This window comes from Nicotiana sylvestris, chromosome 9 (genome assembly GCF_000393655.2).
Source record: "Nicotiana sylvestris chromosome 9, ASM39365v2, whole genome shotgun sequence".
Classification (NCBI taxonomy): Eukaryota; Viridiplantae; Streptophyta; class Magnoliopsida; order Solanales; family Solanaceae; genus Nicotiana; species Nicotiana sylvestris.
The window spans coordinates 14086287-14110368 of NC_091065.1; the positions used below are offsets into that span (position 1 = coordinate 14086287).

Sequence of the window (24082 nt, forward strand, 5' to 3'; positions counted from 1 at the left end):
TTTGATAAGAAAGTGTGATACTCATCATAAGTCTTTAATAACGAAGAATACTCATGACACTAAAATGACTATGGAGCGACTCTAAGAATTCAAAGAAAAGATCATAACAATTGATAAAAATCTCCGCCCACGCGAACAAGTGCGAGGCTCACCAAGAATTCTCAACCTGTGCGCTTTAATTAACGAAATTCTCGCATGCGTCAATTGTTGTCTCTGTAAAAAAAAAATTAGCGGGGAATGAGTTGCTAGCTCAGTGAGTAATAACACTTAACCACAACCGTTTTTAATTTGGGGACAAGTCAGAAAACATGCTAGTATATCAAACAGAAAACAACATAAAAATGCCCTTTCAGAAACAATAAATAATTTTTAGTCTCATCACGCTTTTCTTGTAGTAAAATATAATTAATAATTCAGTAATAAGCTCGGTAACCACTGTATAATATCAGTATTCACATTTTGGGAGGTTTCAATGAACGGATCATGTAATCGGTATAACTGTGGACTTCTTCGCAAGAAGTCAAATATAACGGTAGTCCCTACTCGAGGGAAAATCGGTAACGGTATGCTAGTTCTACCTTCCCACTAGCGAGGGCTATAATTGTACTCTGTAATCGGTAAATACAAGGTGCACCAGGTCTAACGAACGCACCGTTAGTTACGGGATCCTTCAAAGTCTACTCTCATTTATACTTATCTCTGTATCCGTATATACTCATAGGAAAATGTTTTAAAATAATATAGGGCATTTCGGTTCTTATCAAATCATATAATTTCATTTTGATAACAGTAAATTCAAGTAACGGTAGAACATATCTAGTGACAACAAGAATAATTAAAACAACGGTAATCATCTCAAATAACTATTTCGGTATCATATCGAGTAAAAGACTTATCCCACATGCAACTCAAAATAATCGGTAATATATTCATATTAAAAATTATGTGTAAATCATGCAAGTTATGAAAATACAAATTGCGGTAAGATTACTACTCACAGTACTCGTGTCGAAATATCAAATTTGTCACCTCGAGCGATCTGTATGACTTTTCTTCAATCAATCTATAATCACGTCAACATTGAACTAGTGTTAATTTCCTTGTTTAGGCTAATTCTTAGTTAATTTAGAATACTCAACCCTCAAGGTTTCATATTTGACTCTTAATTCGCTGAATCATATTTACCCATGCTATGAGTAATTTAAATTAGTCCAAAATCTTCTTTTAAAAAAGGAGAAGGCATTTATGTAGTTTAATTCCATGTACTATTCAATTTCTTTACTCATGTATATAAGTTAAAACTTAAATAATATATTGTCTATAATATCCTTTTTTTTGGTTTGATACTTAAATTTTTAATACATGATAGAATTCCATGAATATATAAATCGGGATTTAAAGAAATCCTAGAAACTGAAGAAGAATCAAAGAAAGGGAAAAATTAACCTTTTTATGTAGGAATCAGCAATGAAGCTTGATAATCTTTTTTCCTTCTCCCTTCTTGAAATTTACTGGTCAAAGCTTCTCTTTTCCCTTAAAGCATTGCTGCCCGTGAATTTCCCCTGCATTAGAGTTCTTTTACTATCCAATTTTTTTTTTTGTTTTCCTGCCGTGAGCCTTCCTCCCCTTCCCTTAATCCCTTTCTTTCTTTTCCTTTTGGCCAGATTTTCATCTGGTGGGCTTGGGCCTTTTGGTTCATTTGTTTTTTTTTTTAAATTAGTTGCTAATGACCAATATATTCTTGTCTAAAATTAGGGGATATTACATGCTCGCCCGCTTGATGGATCATTGGGCGTATTTTTGGCATTGCTCACATTTTTTCACGAAATCTGCGGCCTCTTTTTTCATAGTAGGCTAGTAGTAACCTTTCCGTATGAGACATCTGACCAGAGCTCGATTGCCAGAATGAGCCCCACAGTGACCTTCGTGGACTTCTTCTAGGACGCGTCGTGTTTGATTCAGGCCTAAGCATTTCGCTAGGGGCCACCATACTTCCTCTTGTATAGGTCATTATGAATGATGTTGTACCTAGCCGCTTGCATCCGAAGCTTCTTGGCTTCCTTTTTATCATCTGGGAGTACACCATCCTACAAGTATGTAACAATACAGTTGCGCCAGTCCCAAGTTAGATTTATAGTCCTTAACTCGATTTGAGCTATCGCTGAGTGGAGGAGGGTGACCACTTTTCCTTCTTTGGTTATGTTTCTAGTGGTTGTCGCTAATTTGGCGAGGCCGTCTACTTCGATGTTTTGTGCTCGAGGGATCTGGTCGAGTTGACATTCGTCAAACTTGGGCAATAGTTTATAGATCTCGGCCTAGTATCTTTGTAACCTTTGCTCTTTGATCTGGAAAGTCCCTGTGACTTGGTTGATGACGAGTTGAGAGTCGCAGCGCAGGATGACCCGTCTCGCTCCGTACTTGAGTGCTAGCCTTACTCCTGCAATCACAGCCTCATACTCGGCCTCGTTGTTAGTCATGTTCGGGCACCTTATGGACTGGCGAATCACTTTGCCTGTCAGGACTTCGAGCAAAAGTCCCAGTTCGGACCCTGACGCATTAGAAACGTCGTCGGTGTACAAAATCCATAGATCTTGTGTTTTTGGAAAAGCATGGGCGGCTTCTCTTTTGACTTTGGGCATCATGTTTACACTGAAGTCGGCGACGAAGTCAGCAAGGACTTGTGATTTTATCGCCGTTTGCGGTTGATATGTGATATCATGCTCACTTATTTCTATGGTCCACTTGGCTAACCTGCCCGATATCTCAGGCTTATACAAAATGCTTCTTAAGGGGAAAGTTGTGACTACCGAGATGGGGTGGCACTGAAAGTAGGGTCTAAGCTTTCGCGAAGCTACGACCAAGGCAAAGTCAATTTTGTGAGGTGGAAGTACTTCTTCTCGGCATCGATTAAGGTTTTGCTAATATAATAGATGGGAGATTGTGTACCTTTATATTCTCGGACCAGGACTGCACTCACCGCCACTTCAGATACGACGAGGAGATGTTTCCTTGGTTCTGCTTTAGAAAGCAACGGCGGTGATGACAAGTAAGCCTTTAACTCCTTCGGGGCTTGGACGCACTCGGAAGTCCACTAGAGGTTGTTGTCCTTCTTAAGTATGCCAAAGAACTTGTGGCATCTGTTGGATGATCGCGAGATGAATCTCGACAGGGCGACAATACAGTCAGTCAGCCTCTGAACCTGTTTTTTGCTGGTTAAGTGCTCTGGTATTCCTTCTATGGCTTTGATTTGGCCGGGGTTGTCCTAGATACCTCATTGTGATACTAGGAAGCCCAAGAATTTTCCTGAGGTCACACCGAATGCACATTTTTCAGGATTTAACTTCATTCCGTACTGCCTGAGTATATCGATGTCCTCTTTCAGCTGGTCGATGTGATCTTCTTTCCTTTTGGAATTGACCAACATATTGTCTATGTAGACTTCCATGGACTTGCCGAGTTGATCTTTGAACATTTTGGTCACCAACCTTTGGTATGCCGCCCCTGCATTTTTCAGTCCGAAAGGCATAACTTTGTAGCAGTACGTTCCTTGGTGGGTGATAAAGGTACTCTTCTCCTGGTCCTCCTCTTCCATGAGGATCTGATTGTAGCCCGAGTAGGCATCTATGAAGCTCAGCAGTTCATGCCCGGCCGTTGCGTCAATGAGCTGGTCGATATGAGGTAGAGGGAATGAATCCTTGAGGCATGCTTTGTTTAAATCTGTAAATTCCATACACATCCGCCAGTTTCCGTTCTTCTTTTTCACCATGACCACATTAGCGACCCATTGGGGGTATTTTGATTCCTTGATGGAACCATTTTCCAATGATTTTTTGATCTCCTCGCGAACTGCATCGTTTATTGCAGAATCGAACTTCCGCCTAACCTGCCTTACTGGGGGTGGAACGGGTCAATGTAGGCTTTCTTATTGTGGTCTTTATCATCAAGTTGGACGGGTTCGAGGTCTTCTATGGTTGATCCCGTGGCCTCCACGGTTTCGGGATCTCTGATGACATCCTCTCTTTCATCACAGCTCGACCTGGACCTTGCTAATTGTTATGCCTCTTTTGCTTTGCCCTTCATTTATTGGGTAGTTGTACAATCCAGGGCGATACGGTAGCATTCTCGATATGTGCGTTGTTCTCCTCATATGCTGAATATTCCCCATGGGGTTGAAAATTTGATAAATTGGTACACGCCGGAGGGGATGGGCCTCATGGCGTGGATCCAGGGTCAACCTATTATGGCGTTGTACACCGTATCCTGGTCCATGATGTGGAATGTGGTTTCCAGAGTGACGCTGCCGGCCAGGACGGGGAGTGTGATTTCTCCAGACGTTAGTTCAACTGCATTGTTAAAACCTGTTAGCGTGATGAAGTGCGACACTATCTTATACTCGAGTTTCATTTGTACAAGTACTCGAGGGTGGATAATGCACGCGTCGCTCCCATCATCCACCATAATGTGTCTTACGTCTGTATCTAATATTCGTAAAGTGATAACAAGGGCATCATAGTGAGGGAAAACCAAACCATGGGTATCCGACTTATCAAAGATGATACTTTCTTTGAGTTCGTAAAGTGATAACAAGGGCATCATAGTGAGGGAAAACCTCGATGAGGGTGGTTTTGGCGGTCCCTGGTGTTGTTCATGTCCTCGGGCAAATTTGTTCCTCCCTCGGTCGCTCAACAATTCTTTGAGGTGTCCTTGGTGAAGCATGTTTACGACCTCTTGCCTTAAAGTGATGCAATTCTCAGTTTTGTGACCTCGCTCTTGGTGGAACTCGCAGAGGGCGTTTGACTTTTTGGTGCTTGGATCTGACTTTATCTTTTGTGGCCATTTCACTTTTGGTCCGAGGTTCTCCAATGCGTAGACTATTTCTAAAGGCAACACACAAAAATTGTGAGCGGATAATAAAGGGGCATACCTCTCTCGTTCCGGTGAGTCCTTGTCCTTGGTCTAGATGGGCCCTCTTCGGGGCGAGAGGGGGGAATGATGGCACTTCTGATATACGGCTGATGCCTTTCTTGATTGGGTCGTGGGGCTGCAAGATACTTCCTGACTTGTTTCTTCAAACCTTCCTGGATTCGGCTTGTACTGAGGTCAACTAATGGGTTGGCCCTATTCAGGTCGTCTTCGTCAGCACGGACCTCGACACAGTAGGTGTTGTATATTTCATCCCAAGTGGTTAGAGGATATTTCATAAGCCGGCTTAATATTTTTCTGGTTGCCCTCGAGCCATTCCTGTTCATCCCATTTTGGAAAGCAGCTACGTCCATTCCTTCCGTTACGTTTGGTAGAGTCATTATTAATTGGTTGAATCGAGCGAGGAAATCCCTCAATCCCTCTCAGGGTGACTGTTTGATGGCGAATATGTCGTTCACTCTTGACTCTGCCTTTTTATCCCCAGCATAGGCCGTTACGAACTTGTCGGCCATCTCTTCAAATGTTTCAATGGAGCGCGGGGGCAGTTGTGAATACCAAGTTAATGCTCCTCTAGCGAGGGTCTCGCTGAACTTTTTCAGCAAGATAGAGGACACTTTCTCTATGGTGAGGTCATTACCTTTTACAGCAGTGACATAGTGAGTCATGTGATCTTCGGGATCGATCGTGTCATCATATATTTTCAGATAGGGCGGCATTTTGAAGGTCTTCAGTATGGCATGCGGGCGACTTCATCACTGTATGGTTGCTCAACGAACCGACTAGCATCTCTTTTTGGCAAGAGTTTTGAGGCAATTGGTATTTTGTCGACTCTTTCTTGGTGCTCTCTCATTTGGTCCTGAAGCATTTTGTTTTCATTTTCCATTTCTTCCATCTTCCTCAGAATTGCTGTGAGGGTGTCGTCACCTGCATTATTAACATTGTGAGTGATACCTGTTACTGGAGGGAGAGGGCCGTGTTGCTCGGCCGGTTGTTGGTGCAATGCAAGTCCTTGCGTTTTCTCTAACTGCCTCCTGGGCGGGCTTGTCAAGGATGCTGGTCAGCGTATTTGTCAGACAAGCCTCAAGTAGTTTATTTATTGGTGGTGGCGTCTCTTCCTTCGTGGATGTGGAAGCTCCTTTACCGCAGGACGTTGTGATGCTGCCGTGAAGGAAGGGCGACCCACCTCGCTTGGGAGAGGCATTAGGCGTTAAATCTTCACCTTCTGCTTTAGAAAACTCATTGATGGTGTTCAAGAGGTTGGCAGTGAGATCAGCCACTGCCTTCATCCTTTCTTCTCTATTATCTGCCATGTCACATCTGTGTGTACAAGGAAATATAAGTTTTGCCCCTTTTTTTTAACTGCACTAGTTATAGCTCTAGAAGAAACTAAAAATTTAACTAGGAAATTCTCACAGACGATGACAAATTGTTTGACCAAAAAGCGTAAATCTTAGGCTAAACTAATTATTTTTATTTAATGAGGGGTTAAACCTAGTTAATAATAATATCCCTAGATTTATAATCGATTAACACAAGTAATGTAGAATAATGTTGCTGGGATTAAATGCAGTGTGCATTTAATATTCCAAATGGTTTGAATAATGGGATATAAATATCAAGTAGTAAATAACAATAAATGGCATTAACATAAATAAAGAGAATGATTCACCCAATATTGAATGAGGTGAATGATTCTTGTTTCTGACAGTGAGAATGACAGACAAATCCTAAAATGTTGGATATATTCTCGGATCTGGTGGAAAAGTATTGAATAATGGATGATAGAATATTAATGAAAAGATAATGTTTGTATCTTTTCTAGAGAGAGAGAGTCTTCTTCTCAAAAAGTATTCTTATCTAGTGAATATTACATGTCTTTTCCCTTATCTCTTTTTCTATTTATATGTAACATATCCCCAGTCAACCCTTAAGATACAATTACAAAGAATATTTAATGGAATATTCTTTCAAATATCCTAGTACAAAAACTACTTGTTGATACTGCCCTTGATACTTGACCTCGACCTTTATTGAATGCCAGCCAATGAGCCCCACTATTTACTAGTCGACCTCGGTCACATCACTTTCCGTAATACCACTTCATGCTAAATCTCTTTGAGGCAGATGTTGACCTATACAATATCCATTAAATTCTGTGTTATGAAATCCATCTATTAGGACTCACAACTATAGTACTTTGGATGATGTCATTGGAATCTTTTCGAGAATAGCTTGAAGACAAGAGGTTTAGGCTTAACTTTCCGACTCCCGCGCTTCAAGTGTCGGGTTAATTTCACTGAAGGTCATTCAATTAATATTTAATTTTAAAAGTCTCTTATCTATTTTTGTCGCTTAAAAGTCAATAAATTTTACTATTATCACTTAAAAGTCATTGTAGTTCAAGCCCTACAAACAGGGGCGACCTGACGAATTTTGTGGCCTAAAGTCAAATTTTATGAGAGGCCTTAATTTTAAATTTTATTATTATTCATTTGAAGTCTATTTTTTTTAGCTTTTCTTAGATACAAAGTTGTTAATAATTTTCTTATAATCAATAACTCCTAATAAATATTTCTCAATTGACAATATAGCTAATCCGTTTAACCTTTCTTGTGACGTTGATCTTAGGTAAGATTTTGTCAATTTTTATTTTGGAAACTTCTTTCCGCTGAAGCAACGGTAACATGAGTTATTAACATTATTCTATAAGCAATTTAGGCATTTGGAAAAGAATTAAATCTTTTTATTTTATTAAGTGTATCAGTTCAGCTGCTATCTTCTAATTGTATTTCCTTAATATTTTTATCAGAAAATAAATCTAAACCATAGAACACAAATTGATTATTATGCTTTAAGGAACATTCAAGATTAAGGCAATATCTTTTTAAATTTTAAACATCTGGTGATCTTAGTTTTTACTGTCAAATAGAAAACCAAATATATTTTTATATGCTGTGAATTGTTCAAATCTATTTTGAAGTGAAAAATAGCATTGTCTATTATGTATAAAAGTAATCAACTCTAAAGTACTCTTCGAAAGATTTTGAGATTTCATTATCAACATTCACATCAAATTTTTAATTTCCTATATTCATTTCAAGTGCAATTTCCTTGGTAGAAATCATAGCAATTGCAAATCCTTCTTATCTATATTTATTAAAGAAAGAAATCAAACTTTTTCACTTTGCAAAACTTTTTTTAAAAGTTATACATAATTTATTAGGTGTAACAAAAAATGAGGCCTAAAAAAATATGGAGCCTAAAACGGTTGTTTTACTTGCTTTATGGAAGGGTCGCCCCTACCTACAAAATTCCTAAAAGAATTCTGACATGGCATAAAAATAGATTAGAAAACCTAAAAATACATGTCAAATTAACTTGTACAATTGCCTAGTTAGATCAATACATTTCCGACTAAATAAATGAAAATGACATTACAAAAACAAATTAGAAAATTAAAGCTCCACTTTTGTAACTCCACCCATTAAGAAATAAATAAATAAATAATGATAATGAGATCATGACGATGATAATGACAATGACGATGATGAATGATGAATGATGATATAATCAACATCATCATCCATGGGAAATTTTAGTATACTTTAATACTATTGCTTAACTGATTCCGTGAAAAATTATAGTTTAATTTTCGTTTATTTTCTTGAAAATTTCCAAGAAGAAGAAAATTGTATGTTTTAAACAATTTTAAATCCCATAAGAGGTTTAAATAGAATGTGGGCAACACCAACAAAAAAAAAAAATAGAACAAGAAAGGCTAGTGATTAATCAATTATATACTCGTCCTTACAGGTAAACCGATTGCCACCTGTAGGTCCATAATATAAAAAGAGGAACTTCTTCAGAAGTTAGAACTAAAAACAAGATATTCAAAGTCTTAATTCGAGCTGTCATAATGTAGACGCACAAAAAATATTCAAGAAAGTCCTACGTTAAAAGTTGTAGTGGGATGGATAGAATTCTTTCCATCTTAACGAGGTAATTTAAGAAAAACCTTAGGTAAGGCGTGCTTATGCGGTACAAATCCAAATTAATTACTCTCTTCGTTTCGATTTTAGATGATTTAGTTTGACTTGACAAAAAATTTAAGGAAAAAAAAAAGACTTAAAACATGTGATCCTAAAAGCTTAAGAGGTTAAAGCTTAGTAGAGCCATGATATTTTTGTATGTATAAAAGCTTCTCAAAAGTTTAAAATTAAATTATTTTTAAATATAAAATTATGTTATTCTAAGTGTATCATCTAAATTGAAACGTAGGGAATATGATCTCGACCCCGAATAGAAAACAAAAAAGTAAGACTCACATGGACAAGCTCCTATACATGCTCCTCTTTTGTCGCTTACTATAGATGCACATAAATTATTCAAAGAATGTCCCCCACATTTTAATAGTAATTTTTTACTAGGGAAGTTTCTATTAAATAACGGAGTATTTAAAATAACCAAATACTAAAATATTACGTCAACCCCATTAGCTTTCCCTTCACACCTCATCAATCATCTCTAAGCTTATTATGGTTTAAAAGCTTCTTTGGCACACTTTTAAGACTCAAAACAAACCTTTAAATAGCCTCATTTCATCCCATTGTACTTCAAATTAGAATATCCAATATCTTCTCCACCCTATCAGCTTCTTGATGCAAGTTCTTTATTTCCAAGATTTTTTTCTAGTTAACCATCCGTACTCGAAATTTATTAGCTTGACTAATCCATATTTTAATCGGACAGATTTCACCAAAGGATAAAATACTTTTTACTAAAAAGTTCTCTATTCTCAAGGCTAGAATTGAGATATCTGGTTAAGATTTTTAAGTGATCTATTATTTCAGGGATTTTCAACCATGATGAGTTACACATGTGAGTTGATCATTATGGCTGCTTCCAATTCTCACATTATCTTTTGTTTCTGCAATTTTCTTATAGCCATTCTCCTACTTGGTGGATTCCAACCTAGTTCAGAAGAAAACATGACCAATATTCTTGATCATGACATGTCCAAGAAAAAAGAAGCAATAGGCATTGTTAAGCCTAAAAAAGTTCAAAAAGGTATGAACCTTGATTGTGAAATTAGAAAAATGGACAACACATGTGTCTCATCACAAGAAATACATACATTTTCTGTATCGAATGACACATCGGTCATACAACTACTCCGGGATATAAATCAAGACAACAAAAGTGGAGCATACGACGATGTTGCTCGATTTCAATATTGCGAATATGAACAATCTCATCATCAAGACGATGCAAGTTTCAAGTGTGAAATTATAGAAGCTAATGGTACAATTGATAGAACAATGTATTTGGAAAAAACAAGAAAGGAAATAAATGCCAACAATTTTGAGAAGTGTGATGACAAAGAAGAAGATGAGTTAAGGAGAAGGATTGAAGAATTCATTGAGAAGGTCAATAGGGGTTGGAGGGCAGAGAAGTTGGGAATATGTTACCAAAGTCAATGAACTGTATGCTTCGTTAGTTTGTACGTTGAGCATTAGCCAGTCTATGAAACAAGAAAATTGTACATTTGTACAAGAAAATTGTATGTAGTAGCTGTTATATAACTGTGCTATAATGCACAATTTTGTACAATGAATTCTTCATTATTTCTTTTCTTTATTTGTTTCTTTTTGAATTTTAAGTCTCAAATTGTAGCCTATAATGGAAAAACAGAAGTTGACAAGAAAGCAATTATTGTTAGAAAAATTGAAAAAATAAGTTCAAGGAAATAGCAATTTGGACTTTACAGTTCTAAATTTGGGATAATTTCAAGGAAATAGCAATGATAGGTATAATTATTGTTGAAGGGCTGAATTACTTTGGAGATTAGAGATCTAACCGGAGGCGGATCTAGAAATTCGGGACGATGGGTGCACCATTACTTTCAAGATTAACATTTAGTTTGATAATATAAAATTTTACAATCACAACAACTTACCGAGCAAAAAAATAATTAGTTTCATTATCACAAAAACAAATATTATCAGTTTACAATTGTACTCGACGAGTTTTCATACTTTGAAAACGATCAATAATAGCATCATTACTTACAGTTGCAAATAAATTACGCTCTATATTGCAACTAAACAAGCATTCAAAAACTCTTCACTAATGCTATTATGTAGATCACTTTTTATGAGCTTCATTAAGGAGAATGCCCTTTCCACGCTTGCAGTAGCAACAGGTAGAATTAAAGTCAACTTCACAAGTAAATAAATATAACACCAAGTTTGATCCAATTTCGTCTCTGCCATCACTATAGCAAGATCCTTCATTCCCTTCAAGTTGATAAATTTGCTATGAGACATTCAAGCATAGACAATAAAACTATCAACTGAAAGCTAAGATCTCGAAGCTTGTTGTCATCAATCTCACTTGGATAATACTCGGCCAACTTCATTATTCTGTCTTTGTCAAAATTAGCAAATGAATCAATCGGATTCAAACAAGTCATACCAAGGAGTAAGTCGCTAGTCACTACATCAAAACGACTATTTAGCTGATGAAGTTGCAAATCAATAGCTGCATAAAATATTTTCACACTAAAGTGATGTGAATATGAAACTCCCGGCCTCTTTCATTTTGATCTTGGATAGTCTTCATCCATTTTGGGGATCATAATATCATGTTTACTACAGAACGAGTAAACTTCATTCATCAAGAACTCGAATTCACTTTCTCTCATAGTCGGCAATCTTATCTTTGCAAGGTCAAGCAACATCATAGCATTGATTATGTCTTGATCTTTCTTTTGTAAAGCTTTGTTCAATTCATTTGTAAAAAGCAACATTTTGAACATCAAGTGCAATAAAAACACAGACTCAAATTCTTGAATATTTCCCAAAAGGTTTTTGCTGCAAATCTATCAAGAGAAAGAAGACTATCTTGTTGCATATCTTTAAGCACGTTAAGAATTAAATAAAATATAATCAATAAATTTTCCAAGGTCTTAAAATGTGAACCCCAACGAGTCTCACCCGGTCGTTGGAGCCCACGTTCTTGATTCAATCCATGCTCGGTAAGTATTTCTCCAGACTTAAGTAATTCTTCCAACTTCTCTACTTGGTGTTGTCGAAGTATTTCCCCGCGTTTAAAAGATGCACCAATAGTATTCAATGTGTTAATGACAACATCAAAAAAAATTATTCACATCCGGATGCTTTTTAGAAAGAGCTACAAGTATTAATTGCAACTGATGGGCAAAACAATGAACACAATAGGTAGATGAAACATCTTGTAAAATCAAAGACTTTAGGCCATTTATTCTTCCTTCATATTACTAGCTCCATCGCAACCTTGTCCACGTAGCTTGGATGAGCTTAACGAGTGATCCAAAAGCAAATCATAAATTGTTTTCTGTAATGATAGTGTAGATGTATCATTCACATGGACAATACCCAAAAATTGCTCAATTACCTCCCCTCTTTTGTTAACATATCGTATAATAAGGGCCATTTGCTCTTTATGTGAGGTGTCCTTTGATTCATCAACCAATATCCCAAAAAAGTCATCATTCAAATCTTGGATAATAGCTTTAATTGTTTCTTTAGCACAAGCATCCACAATATCCTTTTGAATTGCTGGACAAATCATCATATCATTTTTTGGAGCTTTATGTAATATTATCTTTCCCACATCTGAATGCTTATCCCCGTGAAATTCCAAAAGTTCAAGAAAAACACCTTTGTATTCGGAATCTTCACTTTCATTATGACCACGAAATGACAATCCATTTCACAAGAGAAATCTTACCACATCAACCGAGGCATTTAAACGTATCCGATGATCACTTCTTACTTTCTCACTTTGCTTGTGAAAAGAATATTGAATCGATTGTTCTTGATTTATCAAATCTTGCATCCTATTAAAATATTTGTGATAGATACTACTTACTTCCCCGACATACGTTCTAAATCTTTCTGTACCCTTGTTCCAACCCTTAAAACCATCTTTTGTAAATGCATCTCCCGCATTACCGCGACTTTCAAGTTCATTCTTAAACAAATAACAACACAAACAAAATGCAGCATCACTTTTTATGCTATATTCAAACCATTGATACTATGGACCCTTAAACCAATCAGGATTAAATTGACGCATTTTGTTCTCAAATTTAGTTTTAGGAAAGCATGGCCACTCGGTTGACAAGCCCCTTTTTGAATATAATGTCTCTTCACTTCATCTCAGATATTAGGGGCATACTGAAGAATCAGTATTCTTTCTTTGGGATCAGGATTGGGATCCTAGCTCAAGAACACTATCAACATTTGAAGGAGGGGAAAAGATTGTCCCTCTTTGGATTTCAGGAGCTATATTCGAACTAACAGAAGGCTGACTACTACCATTGGAACTTGATTGGCCAATGTTTGACCTGATCAAAAATTTATCCATTTTGATGTTTCTACAAATTCAAATATCTCCATCATCAAAATTCAAATTCATAATAAAACTAAGGGAATCACACTTTTAAATTCATAATAAACAAGAGGAATCACACCCCTTCTATATTCAAGAAAATAAGGGAATCACACCTTTTCAAACATAATAAAATAGAGGAATCACACCCCTTTCAAGTTCAATTAAAATAAAATGAAAACTTACCAGTTCTTCTGCAACTTTTGATAATTTTATCTTTGAGATCAAATGGAAGTGCTTGCCCACTGCCCAGTTCTTCACTTGACATAATCCTGAAATTTTTATATTAAAAGAACCTCTGTTGAAATAAAACCACAAAAAAAAAAAACTTTGCTTCACTGAAGAGTCATTCGTAGTGATAATATGGTACTTTTGCAATTTGCAGTAGACTTTAGACTTTAGAGTTGCTTTTATCTTTATTTATGAATAAGCTCTTAGGAGCACTTTGTGTATTATGCATATTTTATTAGCTTCAATAGAGTAAATCATATACACTGTAATTCAATATCATTCAAAAAGGATTAGCTCAAGAAAAGTTATCAAAATAAATCTAAATCAGAAAAAAAATCTCCTTCATTCAATAGTTACAGGAAAAAAAAAATTCCAAAATCGGAATAAACCTACAAGAAAACTTATTAACTAGTTTAGAAAAAGATTGGACCTTACCTTGGAGGAATTGGAAAATAGCATTGCACAAGCAGTCATAGAGTAAATGGAGACAAGATGTCAAGATTAGCTTTAGCTTTTAGAACAAGAGACAAGCACAAATCAAAATAGGATCTAGGGTTTTGCTTTTTTTTTTTTTTTTAATGTGTGACCTTTTGGGATAAATTGAGATTAGGAATTAGAAAATAATTTTGATATTTGGGAATTGGGGAACCATGTGAATCTGTCATCTCTGTGTAGAAGTTGGGCACTGATATATCTAACTAATAGGATATATGAAACGCTCGTTAGAATAACTAGAAGAGAAAAAAAAGATTTAAGAAAAACAAATAAAATATCCAAAAGCCAAGTAGGGATTCGATCCCTTGCTCCTAGGCAATTAGCTTTTAGGAATAAGAAGGCAAAACCAATGCACCACTCCATATGATATAACTACTTTTTTGGAAATTATGTACATCATATACATATTTTAGCCGAGGGACCATGGTTTTTCACCGTAAATCCGCCTCTGGATCTAACTAACTTTAATCATAATATATCACACAAAGGGAATACATCTCAATGCTCATAGGTAACGGACACATTTACTTTTTTCAACTCTGAGCTATATATTTAGCTAAATTAAAATTATAGATCCGTCGATGTACATTAATATAAATGACTTAATTCGAAAAAAAAATGTCTTTATCCAGGGGTAGAGCTAAGACAACTTATGGGTTAAGCTGAACCTCGGTTTGTCCTAAATCTTATATTTGTATTATGAAATTTATTAAATATTAGAAATTTTGAATTTAGAATCAGTTATTAAAACTTGATGTTGTTATACAATTAGAACTCATAAGGTTCAAATACTGCATTCGTCCCTGCCATTATAAGCAATGGCGGAGGCAGGAATTCCTAAAAAGTGGTTCAAAAAAGAAAAAACTTAAAAATCTAAAAGAGACTATATGACAAGTGGGAAGTAATCAACAACCTCACAAATATTTTGATTTTTGAACTCTCTAACATTGAGCATGCTTTTGGGCTGTATTAAAGAGATTTAAAATATAATATATAGAGGCAAAAAACTAATTTTACCTTAAATGTACAATGTAATTTTCCTGCGAAAGGTATTAGAGCGACCCCCTCCCACCCCTAAATCCGTCCCTGATTATGAGGTCAGTAGTAACAGCAAATAATCAAGCACTCAAGAATCTTTAGTAGTTAGAGGGAGCAAAGTAAGACTTTAGTAAAATAATTAAAGACAACTTCATACTTTAATTGAAAAGGAAGTTTCTTAAAGTAATTGTTTACATGTACATGACTTAATTAATCCAATTAAAAGAAGTCAATAAACTTAGGTTGCACACCACACCACTCAAAAAGCTAAGTTGGCACACTTTTTAGAGTCATAGAAATGCTTTTAAAAGGGGCCTAATCCATCACCTATTATAAGTTATCCTATTTGTTTTTTGCAAATATGTTGAGTTCAACATTTGAGTTGCTCAATCAGACAAATTACAATTCTTTTGTTGCCTTCATTTTCTGCAATTTGATCATTGTCATCTTACTAGTTAATAGTTCAAAGCCAAGCTCAAAGACTAGTCATGACAATAAACTTGTTCCACTTCCCATGGACAAGAACAATGGTTTAGAAAATGCAGTTGAAGCAATGAACAATTGCAACGAAAATGAAACGACTGATTGCGACGAAGAAGATGAGCTAACAAGAAAAGTTGAAGAATTCATTCAGAAGGTAAATAGATGTTGGAAAGCAGAAAAATTGAGTGCATATAAATAAATAGTTTGGTAAGTCGGAGAAATGCAGGAATTAGAGGCGAATCCATCGTTTAGACTCCGTGAGTTCAGGATGAGTTTGATCATATTATATGTATATATTTTGAACTTATGTTTGAGTATGTATACATTGTTCGAACTGAAAGTAATAGATACAGTTGAATCTATAAATCCGCCTCTGTGCAAAACGGAGCATTTCAACTTCTGTTCATCCATTTTTGGAGGCTTAGTAGTTTTTGGACAACAGGAAAGAGTCTTTGAAAACTTCTCCTTCATTTGCTTTTTATGTGGAAATATTTTTTAGAAAGAGAATCTCCACATTCTCTGTTAATATACAGAAGTTAAAACTCGATAAGTAATTCAACCACTCTGCCGGACAATAGTTTCTTCGTGTGCTTACTTGATATCCCTTAGTGATGTAATGCTCTTTCTATAATTTAACTGTAAGGAAATTAATAATAATTAAACAAGGAAGTGTTTATAAGTACAATGAATACCCATGAAGCATACTCTCTCTGTTTAAAAATAATAATACAATCTGCTCCAAAAAAATGATATTTTTCAGAATTTGGAAATAATTTAAGTTGAACTACCTATTTATTCTTAATGATAAAAAATTTATAGTTACACAAATGTTATGACATATTTCAGATCATAAGTTTCAAAAAACATTTACCCACATAATTGTTACAGTATATCTAGGATCAAAAATTGTAAGGAAAAATTATTTTTGTAAATACTATGTCCAGCTAAATTATGCCATAAAAATTGAAACAAATATGATGGCAGGAACAATGTGTTGTCAATATCATTATCCTATGTAGAAGTGGTTGATGTTATTGCAAATTTACAACTCTTTCCGTCTGCCAACAAATAGGTAGTTACCAAAAGAAACAAAGAAATGGCTAAGAATTCAGAGAATCAATAACACGTATCTGACTCAATAATGAAATACAGACAGAAGAAGTAGAATCAATGGGAAATTGACTTGTAAACCTGCTATTCATACAGTTTGGTTTTGTGTCATATATATATATATAGTGGCGGAATCAGAATTTTCATTAAGGCGTGTCAAAATATGTATAAGTAAATATACCAGGAAATTAAGGGGAGCCAATACATAATATATATACATATATATAAAAGATCTTAATAAATATTATGTTCTACAAATGTTCAATAAGTTGAGTGCTAAATAATTTGAATTTTTAAAAAATCAAGTTTAAATCCTGAATCCGTCTAGCAATATATTCCTCATAAAAACAGTAACATTTTCTTTAACAATACTCTAATACATATATTTATACAGTTTTCAAGCATTCAAATTCATTTAACTATCAAAATACAAATTTTAATGATGGTTTTTTCCTCAACTAAAAATTAAAAATTTAACCTATTACCTTAAAATTTTACTTCATGAATGTACTGTATAAATCAAATCGATACCTCAAACATTATGTACAATTAAATCTATTGTCATATAAACAAAATAGATGCGATTGACTGAGCCACAAGTAAAGAGCTTACTTGTGAGGGAGAAATTCAAAAATAGCCAGATTTATAACGGGTCGTTCAAAAATAGCCCAGTTTAAAAGTAACCGAAATTTAGCCACTTTTCATGTAAAGATAAATCTGAGCGAAAATACTGTTCAAAACCAGAAACATATGCCAGTATATTCAGGGGCGGATGTAGCATTGAACCAACGGGTTCAATTAAACCCATAACTTTTGACGCGGAGTTAAAATTTACATGTAAAAACTTATTAAAATTGCAAAAATAGTTGATATGAACTCATAATTTTAAAAATAAAATAGGTTCAATACTAAAAACCTTGAATATTGAACCCATAAGATTTTAATTCTGGATCCGCCTCTGAGTATATTATACTGGAGTTCCAGCAAAAGTATGCTTGAACTCCAGCATATTATACTGGAGTTCCAGGATAAGTATGTTGGAACTCCAGCATAATATGATGGAGTTCCAGCATAAGTACACTAGAACTCCAGCATAATATACTGGAGTTCCAGCAAATACAATTGCCCAGTATAATATACTGGAGTTTGGAGCACCGGTGCTCCAGTCTCCAGTATATTATGCTGGAGTCAGCAAAGTATACCGGTCCAGCATAATATGCTAGAGTTTATACACAGGTGCACCGAACTCCAGTATATTATGCTGGACCGGTCTCTGTTGCAGTAAAATAATGGCTATTTTTCATTGACTTCGTAAACGTTGGCTATTTTTGAATGATCAGTTCGAAAACTGGCTGTACCGTGCTATTTTTACTACAAGTGATCATTCAAAAATAGCCATAGTTTTAAAAGCAATCGAAATTTAGCCACTTTTCATGTAAAAATAAATCTGAACGAAAATACTGTTCAAAATTCAAAAATACTCCAGTATATTATACTGGAGTTCCAGCATAAGTATACTGGAACTCCAATATATTATAATGGAGTTCCAGCATAAATATACTGAAACTTCAGCATATTATAATAGAGTTCCAGTATAATATACCGGTCCAACATAATATGCTAGAAATTCATACACATATGCTCCAATCTCCAGTATAATATGCTGGAACTTTCCGCGTTAGAGTTCCAGCATAATATGCTGGAAGTTCATACACAGGTACACTGATATCCAGTATATTATGCTGGACCGATCCCTGTTGCAGCAAAATAGTAAATATTTTTCAATGACTTTACAAACGCTGGCTATTTTTGAATGACCAATCCAAAAACTGGCTAGCTCGTGCTATATTTACCTTCAATATTAAATAATGTCTATAAGAAAAATACTTAATTTTTTTAATGATCTCTGATTCCATATATGTAATAGCCATGAATTTCAAACAAGGACATATGAGTCATTTAACCAAAAAAAAAAACTGAAGCTGTGTGTTGGAACCATAGCAATAGCAGCTGCGAAAATTTTGAGCATTAATACTTAAACTTCTTATTTGAGTTCTTCTTGCAAATTTTAATTTCGTTTCTATGATTAAAGGATTTCACAAGAAAAAGAAAATTTTCACATTAGTAAGAAATATTATGGATAAGTATAGACAAGTAATGCTACTGGTTTTAGTTCATTCGCGTATTTAAGAATTTTTCTTCATGAAAAATCCATAGAACTTTATAAAATTAGATAGATAAATTATATGAACAAGTTGAAGTTGATAGATTACTAATTACTCATAGCGTGGGCAGATTGAGAATTTTGAGTCAAACATGAAACCCCGAGGGTTGGGTATTCTAAATTAGCTAAGAATTAGCTTAAACAAGAAAATTAACACGAGATCGATGTTGATGTGATTATATAGATTGATTGAAGAAAGTCGTATAGATCGCTCGAGGTGACAAGTTTGGTATTTCGATACGAGTAATGTGAGTAGTAATTGTAAGCACGTGATTTTTGCCATATATGAGAATTACTCCCAAAAAATAAAATTCAAAATCAAATGATTTTCCTTGGTTGTAATTTTGTGAGAATTTTGTGATATTTTTGGATGATTATTTGTATTTGTCTGTGCTTGTTTATTTGTTAAATTAACAAAAAAAATACAAATATATGTCGCATTTTGCATGTAGGATTTAATTCTATAATTGTTAGTAGTTAAACAAAAATTAAAAAATTACAAAAATAGGCATCTTTTGCATTTTTAGCATTTAATGACCAAATGAATAATTTTATGCTTAATTATTACTTAATTATGCGTTAATTGTTATTGGAAGTTAATTTGCGTTTTTATAACTTAATTTAGTTCTTAATAATAATTTAAGTGTTTTTAGAATTTAGTTGTAGAAAAATGAAAGAAGAAAAGAGAACAAAAATACAAAAGAAAAATCGGATTGGGCCACTTCTTCAAATTTCAACCCCAGGCCCAAACAATTGTCCAACCTTCCCCATGACCCGGTCCATTTCGAACCGGGTCGACCCGGTCCGCCCCATTAACCCAAATAACCAACACCCTTCTTCATTTTTGTCCAACACAAAACAAAACAAAAAATAAAAAAAAAAAAACCAAAAACCCTAAAACTAAAACCATCCGCCCCCTTCCCTACTTTCATCTTCTTCAAACTCCAAACCTTGGCCAACCATGGCTACCTTCCCCTACATGGCTGCCCGGCAACCATCCTCCAAACAGACCCCTCACGTCTTCATCTTCTTCACCCTCTCAAACGACCCCTTCATCGTCCGCCATTGACGAGCAACAATGTTGCTGCGTTTTTTCTCGTCGAACATCTGCTTCACATCGAGCTCCACCATACCACCATGAACGACCCCCTCCAGTTTCATGTTCTTCGCAACGCACCCAGCAGCTCCTAGCCTCCATCTTCATCGTCGTCGAACCCGAACCAGCGGCGACCAAACCTGCCCGCGCCACCGCTGCTGCTGCCGTTCCAGCTGCTCCAGCTTCTGCCTCGTCGAGCTGCTGCTGTTCGGCGTCGACCAGCTGCTGCTGCTTCACTTCATCTTCTTCGAGCTTGAGCTCACCATGGCCAAGTTGTTCTGTAGCTGCTTCTTCTGCTTTCAACTTCAAGCAAACCAAACGCACCCCCCCAGCTGCTTCTGTTTCGCGTCAACTGCTGCTACTGTTTCAACGTCAACTAATTAGGTTCGTGTTCGTCGTCTTTTGTTCGAGTTTTGGTTGGGGTCATCAAAACAGTCCGTACATATTTTGTTTCGATCCGGTTAGTAGATTTTGAGTTTTATTTTGTCCGTATTTCATTTTGATATTTCTCGAATCTAAAATCGTTAGATATTTGATTTTTTTTTGTTTTGTTCATGTTCGTATGTTTTGTTGAATTAATATTCAGATTTCAAATGGAAATTTAATTAGTTGTTTTTCATGTTTATTTCATGTTTGTTTTATTGTTTAGGTAAAATTTGTTAGTTTAATGTTTGTTAGATTCAAATTGAAATTTAATTGATTATTTCTTCAATTTGTTTCATGTTGTTATGTATTTTCCAGAAATTATTAATGTTGTTTGAATCATTTAATCCGTCATGTTTGTTGTTTAAAAATAGATTTTAATGCATGTTTATTCATTGTTTGAAGTTCGTCCAGTAATTTAATTTGAGTTTGTTTTGTTTTTGATTTGTTGATTTAATTTGAATCATGCATTTTGTTGTTTGTTCTGCTCGTTCATTTTTGGTCTAAGTTAACCAGGATTGGTTCCCGATATGGTTAATTTATTTCCATTAATTTGGAGTTGTGTTGTTCATCGTGTTCATGTGATTTGTTGTTGAAGATTGTTGAGAAATTGGTCATCTTGACTATATTTTGGTTAAGTTATGATTAATTGATTGTTTAGAGCTGATGGGGGTAGTTTGGTAAATTGCAGTACGTTCAGGGGTAGAATGGTAATTGCAATAAGGTCGGAGGGGTAGTTTGGTAATTGAAAATTTTGAATAATTCTTTATGTTAAGCATGGGGGACAAAATATAATGGGGTGTGGGTGATATAATTGTTTAACATAATGGGGGACAAGACATAATGTAGTGGAGTGGAATATTGTATTTGTTTATGTTAGGCATGGGGGACAAATTGTAATGGGTTGAGGTTGATGTATTTATTTAATGTAGTGAGGGACAAAGCATGCCATTAAGGAATATTTGGGGCTAGGGTCTTGCTATATATAGAGTCATTCTTGACATTAAAAGGGGACCAAGATTTGAGGGAGGAAAACTTGAACATAAAAAAGAGACAAGACTCGAGAGAGTTTTTAGACTGAAAAAGAGAAAGACAACTTGAACTTCTACTTGAATAAATTCCGTTTGCCTTTCCTCGAGTGTTATTCAAAATCAAAACTACTGCATCTTGTATCTGTCTCTCTTCTGCTTTGACTGCGATTGCACTTTGGTATTGCTGATTTTTCAATCCGTTACTGGGTTATTCTACTGGTCGTTACTGGGTTTGCGGTGTTGCTGAATCTGATGTTGCTGTGGTATTATTGATGTTGACTCCTACTTCTTTTCTTCTTGTACTACCATTTCCAGGTACACAAACTGATATACTGGTTCATCTTGTAAGCCACTCGAAACATGAATGCAAGAAATGAGAAAGATTTGAAGTTGTAGTTTAATGTAGTCTTTTCTTTCTTTTACTGTCTGTATATAGAACATTATATCTATTGTCCATGTAAACTCTTTAAACGACTCACTTTCAAAACTTGTCTATAATAATTCGAAAGTATGTAAATAAAGTAGGACCTTATCTTCATTTATTTTAGAATACAAAAAATAGAAAATGTAGTCGTGCTAAGATTATCCTTAAAAAAATAATGAGACGAGCCTCGCCAAATACAAATGCAAATTACGGGGCCCTCAATAATTGATCATAATAAATACTTAGAATTTGGGATGGACTGTTTAGTGAATTTCACTGCCTTCCCCAAAGATAATAACGCGCTAGACTCTTTAGGTGCAACTTAATTAAATTACATTCTTAAATTCGGGTGCGCATTTATGTGACCCAAATTCAAATCTCAACGGAGTCGAAATGTGTTAACAACTACGGGTGCATTGATTGTGACGTGGTTCGAGATGCATTTTCACGACGTTGCAATTCTATAAAAATAAATGATAATAATAAAAGCGGTTTAAACTTAATAAAAGCACATAAGTCACAACATGTATTTAAATCAGATATTTAGCCATTATAACAATTTAAGCGACCGTGCTAGAACCACGGGATTCGAGGGTGCCTAACACCTTCCCTCGGGTCAACAGAATTCCTTACTTAGAATTTCTGGTTCGCAGACTTCATTTGGAAAGTCAAAAATTTCCTCGATTTGGGATTCAAGATAAACTGGTGACTTGGGACACCAAAAGCCAAACCTTTCCCAAGTGGTGACTCTGAATTAAATAAATAATCCCATTTCGAATATTGTCACTTAAATTGGAAAAACTCCCTCGCGCATTTATCCCTCGGGGTAGGCGCGCAAAAAGGAGGTGTGACAGCTCTGGCGACTCTGCTGGGGATTTAACCCAGAACCACTGGTTCAGGGTTCAAGAATTCGAGCTTAGAATAATTGTTATATTTGGCTTTATTATCTGATCTTTATTACATGTTTTTGCATAACGTGCTAAATGTTGTCTTTTACCGCTTTGATATTATCTGAACTGTATATAAACTGTGCCGAAACCCTTCTCTTCTTACCTCCGGGGAGAAGCTCGCTGGTCGAGACTCCCTATTCTGTTAGTGTCAATACCTGAAATAAGAAAGAGGCCGGACAAGTTACAAAGCCGGACGATCTCGCGGGTCCCCGGTACGTAGCCCCCTCCTCGACTCGAGTTGTCCGCTCGGGTACACAGTCTAGAACATATACCCAGGTTATAAACCTAGTATAACAAAACCTCATGTCGGATCCCTAGTAGGAACGCTTATTTGCATCATGTTGCATTTGACATAGGGGACTCAACACAGGGGTTGGGTCCGTATAGGACAGGTAACCTGAAATGAAAAGACCATCCTGCTGCATCCCGTTTGTTCTGCGCATTTATTTGCTTCAGATCTGCATGCTGACCGGTTTCTAAAAAAATTCAAAAAGGAAAGAAAAATAGCAGCGTAGGGAGATAATTACTTATTTTTGGAAAAATAAAACCAATGTCCAAGTAGTGTCAAAACCTCGCCGGAATTTTCTTAAAAAAAATGAAAACAAAATTTATCTTTTAGTTTGATTTATTAAAAAAAAACATATAAAAAAATTCCTTTTAATCACTTTCAAAATCCAAAAAAAAAATATATTTATTTAAAAGTAAAAAAAGGGGAAAATTCAAAATTCAAAAAAAATGTTGTTTCTTTTGTAGTATCTCTTTTATAAATTCGGACTAATAGTCCAAATACTTCCTTAAAAGATTTTTTGAAATTTCAAAAAAAAAAAGGAATTCAAAGAAAAAATATTTCTTTAGTCTTCATCTCTTTTCAAAAAAAAAATATATATAAAAATCCAAAAAAAATATTTTCTCCTTTTCTTTAAAAGATTGTATTCAGAAGGGGTTTAGTTTATTTACTCTACGCCTGATCGGACAGAACTACGCGGGTCTGATTCTCACCGGATGTGAGATACGTAGGAAAACCTCATCGGTTCCGACCCCAATTTTCAAAAAAATCCAAAAAAAAATAAAATATTTTTATTAGTTCCTTCTTTAGAAATCTTTACTTAGAAAATTCAAAAAAAAAAAAGAAGTTTTTAAAACAAAAAAAAAGGGTAGTTTCCTTCTTTTTGAAGTATTTCATACGGAAAAAGAAATAAAAGAAAAATAATAATAAAAGAA

General features: G+C 35.2%; 1 long non-coding RNA gene across 1 annotated transcript; it reads right to left on the minus strand.

Annotated features, from left to right (window-relative positions):
* Positions 1-10875: 10875 nt before the first annotated feature.
* LOC104221550 (uncharacterized) lies at positions 10876-14280 on the minus strand. Its single transcript, XR_709759.2, has 3 exons — positions 14023-14280; positions 13543-13628; positions 10876-11345 (listed from the first exon to the last, which is right to left on the minus strand). It is a non-coding gene; the product is annotated as an uncharacterized lncRNA (long non-coding RNA).
* Between the last annotated feature and the right edge of the window lie 9802 nt (positions 14281-24082).